Below are 8,844 nucleotides of genomic sequence, written 5' to 3' on the forward strand. Positions count from 1 at the left end.
GGAAAACAAAGCAACACATATGTCTTCCTAGATACTGGGAATATAAAGTGCATTCAGGCCAATCATATGTTGGCAGAGGAAGAGAGATTAATTTCATGGCCAATTAGAAAGAGCCACAGGAGGGATGATGTCAAGTTTAGCAGGTGAGAGGACAAGAAGTGGTGTAGTTTAGCCAAATGCTTCTTGTGCAAGGCAGCCTGGGATTTGTAGTTTTGAGAAATGCCATTAATCAAACCATTCAAGTAACTGGGGGCTTTATCACCATAAACTTTCAGCTTGAGAGAAGATCTCAACAAGGGCTTTTCAAATGTAGTGTAGAAATCACATTAGATTGGCTTGTCCCTTGTCTGCCATTGTTCGCAACTCATATATTAATGTTCTTTTTTCTGGAGAAATTTCTATTTTCTGTTTGTCCTTGGTTTGTATAAAAAAGATTAATGATATGCATTTCAAAATGCTTGATAAAGCACAGCAAACCGTTATGTGTTTCTTAATGATAGTCTTACCACTAGAGGGCACTGCACCACTAGAGTCTACAGTCAAGGCATAGTTCCTCCTGAGAGCAATTAGCATAACAGTTTTGACCCTCCGTAGTAAAAAAAAGAATAAAAAATACAAGGGAATTAGCATTTTTTTTTTTTAAATATACTTTATTACATATAAAATATATTGAAAAAAACAAGGTAATACAAATTATTTTGCATTGCAACACTTTTCAAATAAAATAGTCTAAAGCTGCAGTCAGAAGTGGGATGGATGGGGGAATGGTGAGTGGGGTGTGGGTAAGCTTTATTTTCAGATGAACACAGGATAAAGGAAAGGAGTTTCAATCCTCTTCTTCCTCAAGGCTGTCTTGGATGTTGTAGTCACGAAGCAGGCTGTGAACTAGCCTGCAGCAGTCTTAGACAGTCATCCTTTGCCTCCTCAAAATGAGGCAATTTGTAAAAAAAACCCACAAAACATCCTTAACACAATTCATAAGGTGCCAGGCTTCCATGATTGCCTCTTTATGGGTGCTCTGAAACAGTACATATAGCACAGCATTATACGTTACACAGTTCTTGATATTCCAGGTAACCCCCTGCAAAAGGGCAATTACATGTGCAAAGCTGTTTCTTCATAAATTATACATCGTGGTCTAGAGTCCAGCACAGGTCCAGCTGGACATACTCTTGCCCAACCTGACTTACAACCCGACCTGGACCAACTTACCTGCTATACAATTGCTCTGTCCTCGCTACCTGAACCTGAATGGGTGTGCTACCTAAAGCTAAACCTTGACCCGGGGACCTGTGAAACCGGAAGTGATTGGCAGCAATATACTGGTATGTTACTCTGGAGGCAGATCAACCAGGTAACAACCACCATTTGCAAAAATTACTTTTTACTCTGAGAGGTGGAAGTCACCAATGAATTTCATGGCCATAGATAGAAAGAATGACAGTCCACTTGTGAGCCTTCTACAGGGTTGGTTGAGCCCTGACACCTTTTAATGTTAACCAAGATGCTGCTACAGTTGAATTTCAGCTTCCAAGAATCATCGAGCACAAACCTGTCAGGGTGTGCTGGTGGGAGGTAACTCAATACTGAAACTGAATAATCCAGCATAATAAATATTGGGGCCACACAGAGACTATATGGGTGCCACCACTACAAAGACAAAGCAATAGCAAATGCCTTAAATAGCAGTATTCCTTGCACATGAATATGGTAATATAAATACATACCCTGATTTTAATTTTTCCGGCATTTTGCGGTTTTTTGTGCTCCCACCAATTTATAATGCATTTCAGTGGGTGCCTTTACCTGGTTTTACATCATTTTTGTCCAGATTTTATACTACAATTATTTGTCCTGTGTGAATGTTATTATTAGTGAAATTAAGATGTTTAAAATATTAACCAGATACATGCTTTGCCATGGTTCTGTAAATAGTGAAGTCCAATTAGTATGCACCTCAATAAGCTATGCACAAATCGCTTATTACTTTAGCCTGTGCATCTGACTGTCAAAAAGGTCTTGCAAATGCCCCAGCATAGTGTAACATTAATACTGCACTGCTTAACCCTTGTCGTTAACACAGTAAATATTGTATTTCAAAGTAAAACTGACTCCAGTGCTTTGATCCTATGAGAACTTGAAGAATACATTCAGCTCAGTGTTAGTCTGTGGTTAATGCAGGATATGGCGCATGAAGGTTTACTCAGAATTAATGTTAACATGGCACCAGGGCCAGATAGAATACACCCCTGGGGTATTAAGAGAGCTTAGTTTCGTATTAGCCAAGCCTCTATTTCTGATTTCTTAGACGTTATTTCATCTGGTATATTACCTATAGACTAGAGAAAATCTGATGTAATTCCTATATTTGAAAAGGGATTACAATCTCAAACTTGCAATTATAGGCCAGCTAGTTTAACATCAGTGGTAAGCAAGTTATTTGAAGGCTTGTCAAGGGATCACATTGAAAATTATATTCTGGAGAATGCCATTATGAGCAGTAATAAACGTGGCTTTATGAAGGACAGGTCATTTCGGACAGATTTTATTGCTTTTTATGATGAGCTAGGAAAAAGTTGAACAGTGGGGTTGCCGTAGATGTGATCTATTTGGATTTTGCCAAAGCATTTGATACTGTGCCACACAAAGCTAAGGTCTTAATAAAGATGTTTGTACATGGATAGGAAACTGGCTACAGGATCATGTACTGAGGGTGGTTGTCAATGGTAAATTTATACTTGGAGTAAGGTTCTTAGCAGGGTCCCTTAGGTTCTTTACTGGGTCCACTTCTATTTAACTTTTTTTATTAATGACTTATGGGAGAGTATTGTAAGTAATGTATCAGTGTTTGCAGATGACACAAAACTTTGCAGCCCAATTAATTCCATCCAGGATGTGGTGTCCCTGTAGCAGATGAGACTCAATGTTAATAAATGTAAGGTCATTCACCCTGGTTGTAAAAATATGCAAGCCACTTATACCCTAAGTGGGACTACACTTGGCAAATCCATAATGGGGAAGGACCTTGGAGTCCTCGTAGATAATACACTTGACTATAGCAATGAATGGCAGTCAGCAGTTGCAAACAAGTGTTTTGAGCTGTATTAAAAGGGGGTATGGGCCCCATCTTGAATATGCCATTCAGTTTTGGTCTCCAGTGCTTAAACAGGAAATTATTAAATTTGCTATTCAGGATAACAGGATATTATTGAATGAGAGAGGGTGCAAAGAAGGGCAACCAAGCTGGTAAAAGTCATGGAACGTCACAGTTATGAAGAAAGACGGGCCAGGATGGGTCAGTTTATGCTGGAGTAGAGCCACTTAATGATAATTATGTATAAATATATAAGGGGATAATATAATCGCTTTAATGCCTTATTATAACAGTAGGTCCTTCCAGCAAACACAAATGCACCGATTCTGATTAGAAGAAAGGAGGTCTTATCTAAGTATTTGGAAAGGGTTTGTTACAGTGAGACCTGTGAATTGTAATGGATTCTCTCCCTGAATCAGTTATACTGGCAGATACAATAGATAGCTTCAAGCAGGGGGTGGGATCGGCACTTATTTATGTTAACATCTGGACCTTTCTCAAGGAAGATGCATTTACTTAAAACATATGTACCCAAAGGCAGGCCAAGCCAACCGGGCGCCCTAGGCAACGCGGTCGGCCACCATGCCCCTGCACCTTCCCGCCCCCCTCTTGTGTGCACACATGCACTGTTCTGTGGAGCGGGGATGGACGGAGTCATTGCCAACCGGTGGGGGCAAGAGAAGAGAGCACGGGCTAGAAGTTCCTGCCTGGTGCCCCCCAATCGCTGCACCCTTTTCTGCCTACCCCTCAGGGCTGTGGAGTCGGTAGATAAATTCTCCGACTCCTCAGTTTCTGATACTCACGACTCCGACTCCTCTGTTTTTAATATGCTAATGCAGTGCTGTCCAACTGGCGGCCCACTTTAAATGGTATCAGTACTGAGATTAACTGCATGGTTCTCACCTCAGATTCAGGCTGTAATCCCTCTGTATTGTTTAAACATCTAATCCCCTGTACTGTTCACACCTTTTAATCTATGCATTGTTCACCCCCTGCATTGTTCACACCTCCTGCTCAGGCTGTAATCACCCACATTGTTCGTCTGTTCACACCTCAGACATTGTAAGTACTGCCTGGCCTATGCTGCCTGTGTATAGGCAGCATAGGGTAGGCAGAGTATGGCACATAGGCAGCATAGGGTAGGGAGGCAATGGCACAAACAGGCAGCATAGGACAGGGAGGGTAATGAACACACAGGCAGCATAGGGCAGGGAGAGTATATGGCACACACAGGCAGCATAGGGCAGGCAGAGTATGGCACACACAGGCAGGGCAGGCAGAGTATGGCACACACAGGCAGGGCAGGCAGAGTATGGCACACACAGGCAGGACAGGCAGAGTATGGCACACACAGGCAGGGCAGGCAGAGTATGACACACACAGGCAGCATATGGCAGGGAGAGTATGGCATACACAGGCAGGGTAAGGCAGAGTATGGCACACACAGGCAGCATATGGCAGGGAGAGTATGGCACACACAGACAGGGTAGGGCCTGTGTGCCTGTGTGTACAGGCAGAATATGGCAGGCAGAGTATGGCACACACAGGCAGGGCAGGCAGAGTATGGCACACACAGGCCGCATATGGCAGGCAGAGTATGGCACACACTGGCAGAGTATGGCGCACACACAGGCAGGGTAGGGCAGAGTATGGCACACACAGGCAGCATATGACAGGCAGAGTATGGCACACACAGGCAGGGTAGGGCAGAGTATGGCACACACAGGCAGCATATGGCAGGCAGAGTATGGCACATACAGGCAGGGTAGGGCAGATTATGGCACACACAGGCAGAATATGGCAGGGAGAGTATGGCACACACAGGCAGGGTAGGGCAGAGTATGGCACACACAGGCAGCATATGGCAGGCAGAGTATGGCACACACAGGCAGGGTAGGGAGAGTATGGCACACACAGGCAGCATATGGCAGGCAGAGTATGGCATACACAGGCAGGGTAGGGCAGAGTATGGCACACACAGGCAGCATATGGCAGCCAGAGTATGGCACACACAGGAAGGGCAGGCAGAGTATGGCACACACAGGCAGCATATGGCAGGGAGAGTATGGCACACACAGGCAGCATATGGCAGGCAGAGTATGGCACACACAGGCAGAATATGGCAGGGAGAGTATGGCAAAGGCACACACAGGCAGGGTAGGGCAGAGTATGGCACACACAGGCAGCATATGGCAGGGAGAGTATGGCACACACAGGCAGGGTAGGGCAGAGTATGGCACACACAGGCATCATAGGGCAGGCAGAGTATGGCACACACAGGTAGTGTAGGGCAGGCAGAGTGCTGCCTGTGAGTGCCATATACTCTTTCTACCCTATGGTGCCTGTGGGAGGTGAACCTGGCAGTGGTTTGTTCTGGGAGTTTGTTAGCAGTTGGAAATAGCCATTAAATGGTCCCTAAGGTGTGTAATTATATGCTGGGGGTTGCTGTGCTATCCACAGGGGAGGAGTCATATGGATTTTAGGGTGTGTCTTAATATGACATAATATAATTTTTTCACATATGAATGATGGTTTAAAAGGGGGGAGTGGTCAAAACTGGCTTCCATTAGCGGCCCTCCACCATGTATGCGCAAGAAATTCCGGCCCTCGGCACCGCAGAAGTTGGACAGCACTGTGCTAATGTATTTTATACATCCAGGAAGGGGCACTTAAAACACAACTGAACTGATAATAAACTGATAGACAATTTTATCTATACTCCTACTACTAATGATTTCCCTAGAATCCCATAGTCATGTTTAAAGTTTAAGCTAACATTACAGCTGAATTACAGCAGTTTTTCAAATGTTTTAAAGCTTCAGTCTTAAACTATGGTCTATCCATTCCCTTCACGTATACAGGTATTTCTAGTTATCTAGTTATCAGTGAGAGTTAGGCTGGGTTCCCAGTGGGCATTGGGTTCCCTGTAACAGAGGAACACGATGCAGTGGAGCTGCCGCACCTTAACTGTGCGTTACGTCTCATTTAGTGAAGCATACAGTCAATGAAAAGCTTCATGGTCACTCAACGTGTTCGTTTATGCACTGCATGCATTGGGCTTTATTCTTATAGCAGAGAAGTAATTAATTATGACTGTTTGTGAATTGGGACATTTAAACTTGCTTTATTTTTTTTTTTTTTTATTCCCATTTAAATTTAGTAGGAGTCGGATCATTTTTTGCCGACTCCGACTCCAGGTACCCAAAATTGCCTCCGACTCCTCGACTCCGACTCCACAGCCCTGCTACCCCTAGTTCCAGCCCTGTAAATACCTTTCAAAGTAACTTCAAAAAGGGAGCCAGAAGTTAAAAAAAAAACATATTTCCTATAACTCACTAGGATTAGATCTACATTAACACTGTAGTACCTAAACTTAACTCATAGGTGTCAAAAAAGAAATATCCATATGACAATGATAACATCTTCTGCAAATGTATTACAATAAAAGCCTACAAATAATGCTTGCTTATTGTGTTAAAATATGTAAATGGATACACTGATTATTTTTAAAAACATTTTAACTCCTATTTCAACAATGAAACACACTGTTTAGAGAAGGGTAGCATCTTTTAAAATGGGAAAAGTTTAGTCTCTGCCCAAAAAATATAGTCCTGGAATGTGTAGGATTCTAACCTGTAGTTGCAAATTCATATACCTCCCCTGTCAGTCATAGGCTTAAACACACTACCATCTTGTTTTGATTCCAACCAGAGTTTTGTCAAAGGTAACATAGAAATGTCTTGCCTTTTAATTGGAAATTTGTTTAGATGGCTTCCAATATATTGGTCTAGTGTGCTCTATTGCATTATTTTGCCTGGATGTCTGGATAAAATATATTAGGTAGTATGTTATAGAAGGCACATAGTTTGCCTATTTCTAGTAATGTATAGCTATTCAGATAGGTTGCTAATAAAAGCTACTTGCTGATTGGTTGCTTTAGGCAACTAGATATGTAGCAAATGTTATAAAATGTGTTAGAAATGCTGTATTTCATATAGTAGACTTACTGTACCAGGCCAGAGATTCAGTAGGCCTATAACAGTAAATTCATGCTTGCCTCCAAAGTTGTCCACAGTTTCCCTCTATCTTCTTAACTATACTTTTGCTACCCAGTGTTCTCTGGGTAGCAAATTTTAGGTGTTGGTAAAAATGACCAAAACAATAGCAGAAACATGGTTATCTGTTAATGTAGTTTATGCTTCAATGCAGAGCGCAGTTAAAGGAAATCCCATACAGCAGACTTCCTCCAATATAAATTTCTTATCACCTGCCTCAATACCGCCCTATCCCTGGCTAAACAAGAGTACTATATCACACTCATAAATAATAATAAATCTAACCCACGGCACTTGTTTTCCATATTCAACTTCTTCACCAAATGAATCTCTCACATCTGACCATACCCCCCAGAACATTGGTGAGTTCTTTAAAAGCAAAGTAGAATCTATCTAGAAACAATTTTCTCACCTTTCAGATACCAGTTATCTCAACCCTCCTAAATCTTCTCTTTCCCTATTCAGCTATTCAGTTTTGATCTTGAGTCTGAAGTTTCTCGCCTTCTCACTTACAACTTGCTCACATTATCCTATGCCCTCCTTATTACTAAAACAGTGTGTCCCTTGCCCTTACTCCAGCATTTATTTTTATATTCAATTCATCTCTAGCTTCTGTTACTTTCCCCTCTTCATTCAAACAGGCCTGTGTCTTAAAATTCTTAAAAATGCTACATTAGACCCAGCCTGCCTTTTAACTATCTCTCTGGCCATACACGTTAAGATCCGCTCGCTTGGCGACCTCGCTCTCCTTAAACCAGGCATAAAGTGCTATTGTGGACACCTCAGTGTGTCACCGAGCCGTACCCCTTACTTTTAACTATTTGATATATTTTAATGGTTAATTAAAGGTTAAGTTTTAACTTGTTCTGAGTCTACGAATCAATACAGATGTGGTGGTGCAGTGTTTTGATCTTCTTTCTTTCTTCTTCAATTGCATTTATGTTTTCGATCATGCACACCCTCATGCACTCATTTTTTGTTTAAGTGTTGGTGCCCCATTTATATCTTCAGTTTGGCTAGCACTCTAGGTGCATTGTATATTATTTTTATTATTAATACATATTTAGAAAATACCAACATATTCCACAAAATTATTCAATAAAATGGTGTATACACTGGACATATAGATTTACATACTGAAACAGGAAATAACCATTACAAGAACTAAAGGTCTTACAATCTACGGCAAGAAAATCTGTGGCTCAAGGGGTAAATGAACTATATGGGGTCCAATCCTGCATTCATTTCATGTGCATGCATGCACCTATGCACACCCAGGTACTATCATCTATACACAGTAACGTTTTAAGTCTTCAGTTGCACGGCGCGTTCGTTTTATGTCCTGAATTGGTTGGCGCTTGCTGCTCCGGGGAACGCCGGCGGCCCAATCACATGCAGTCCACGGCCTGGCACCGGTCCGCGGCCCGGCGGTTGGGGACCCCGGCTCTACGGGGCAGGGACCTCCATCCTCTTGTGTCTTTGACTCTTATCTTATTACAATTGTATCTTTTATTTATTTGTGCTTATTGTAATACTTTGTATTTATCTATTGTAATACCCCCTGTTTGTATTAATGTATTCTACTGTACAGTACTGCGTACATAAGTAGCGCTTTATAAATAAAGATATACATACATACATACATACATACTCTTCTCAGCTATTTCTCAACTGTTTAATGAGGCACTGCCCTCT

The sequence above is a fragment of the Xenopus tropicalis genome, chromosome 2, assembly GCF_000004195.4.
Source record: "Xenopus tropicalis strain Nigerian chromosome 2, UCB_Xtro_10.0, whole genome shotgun sequence".
Lineage (NCBI taxonomy): Eukaryota > Metazoa > Chordata > Amphibia > Anura > Pipidae > Xenopus > Xenopus tropicalis.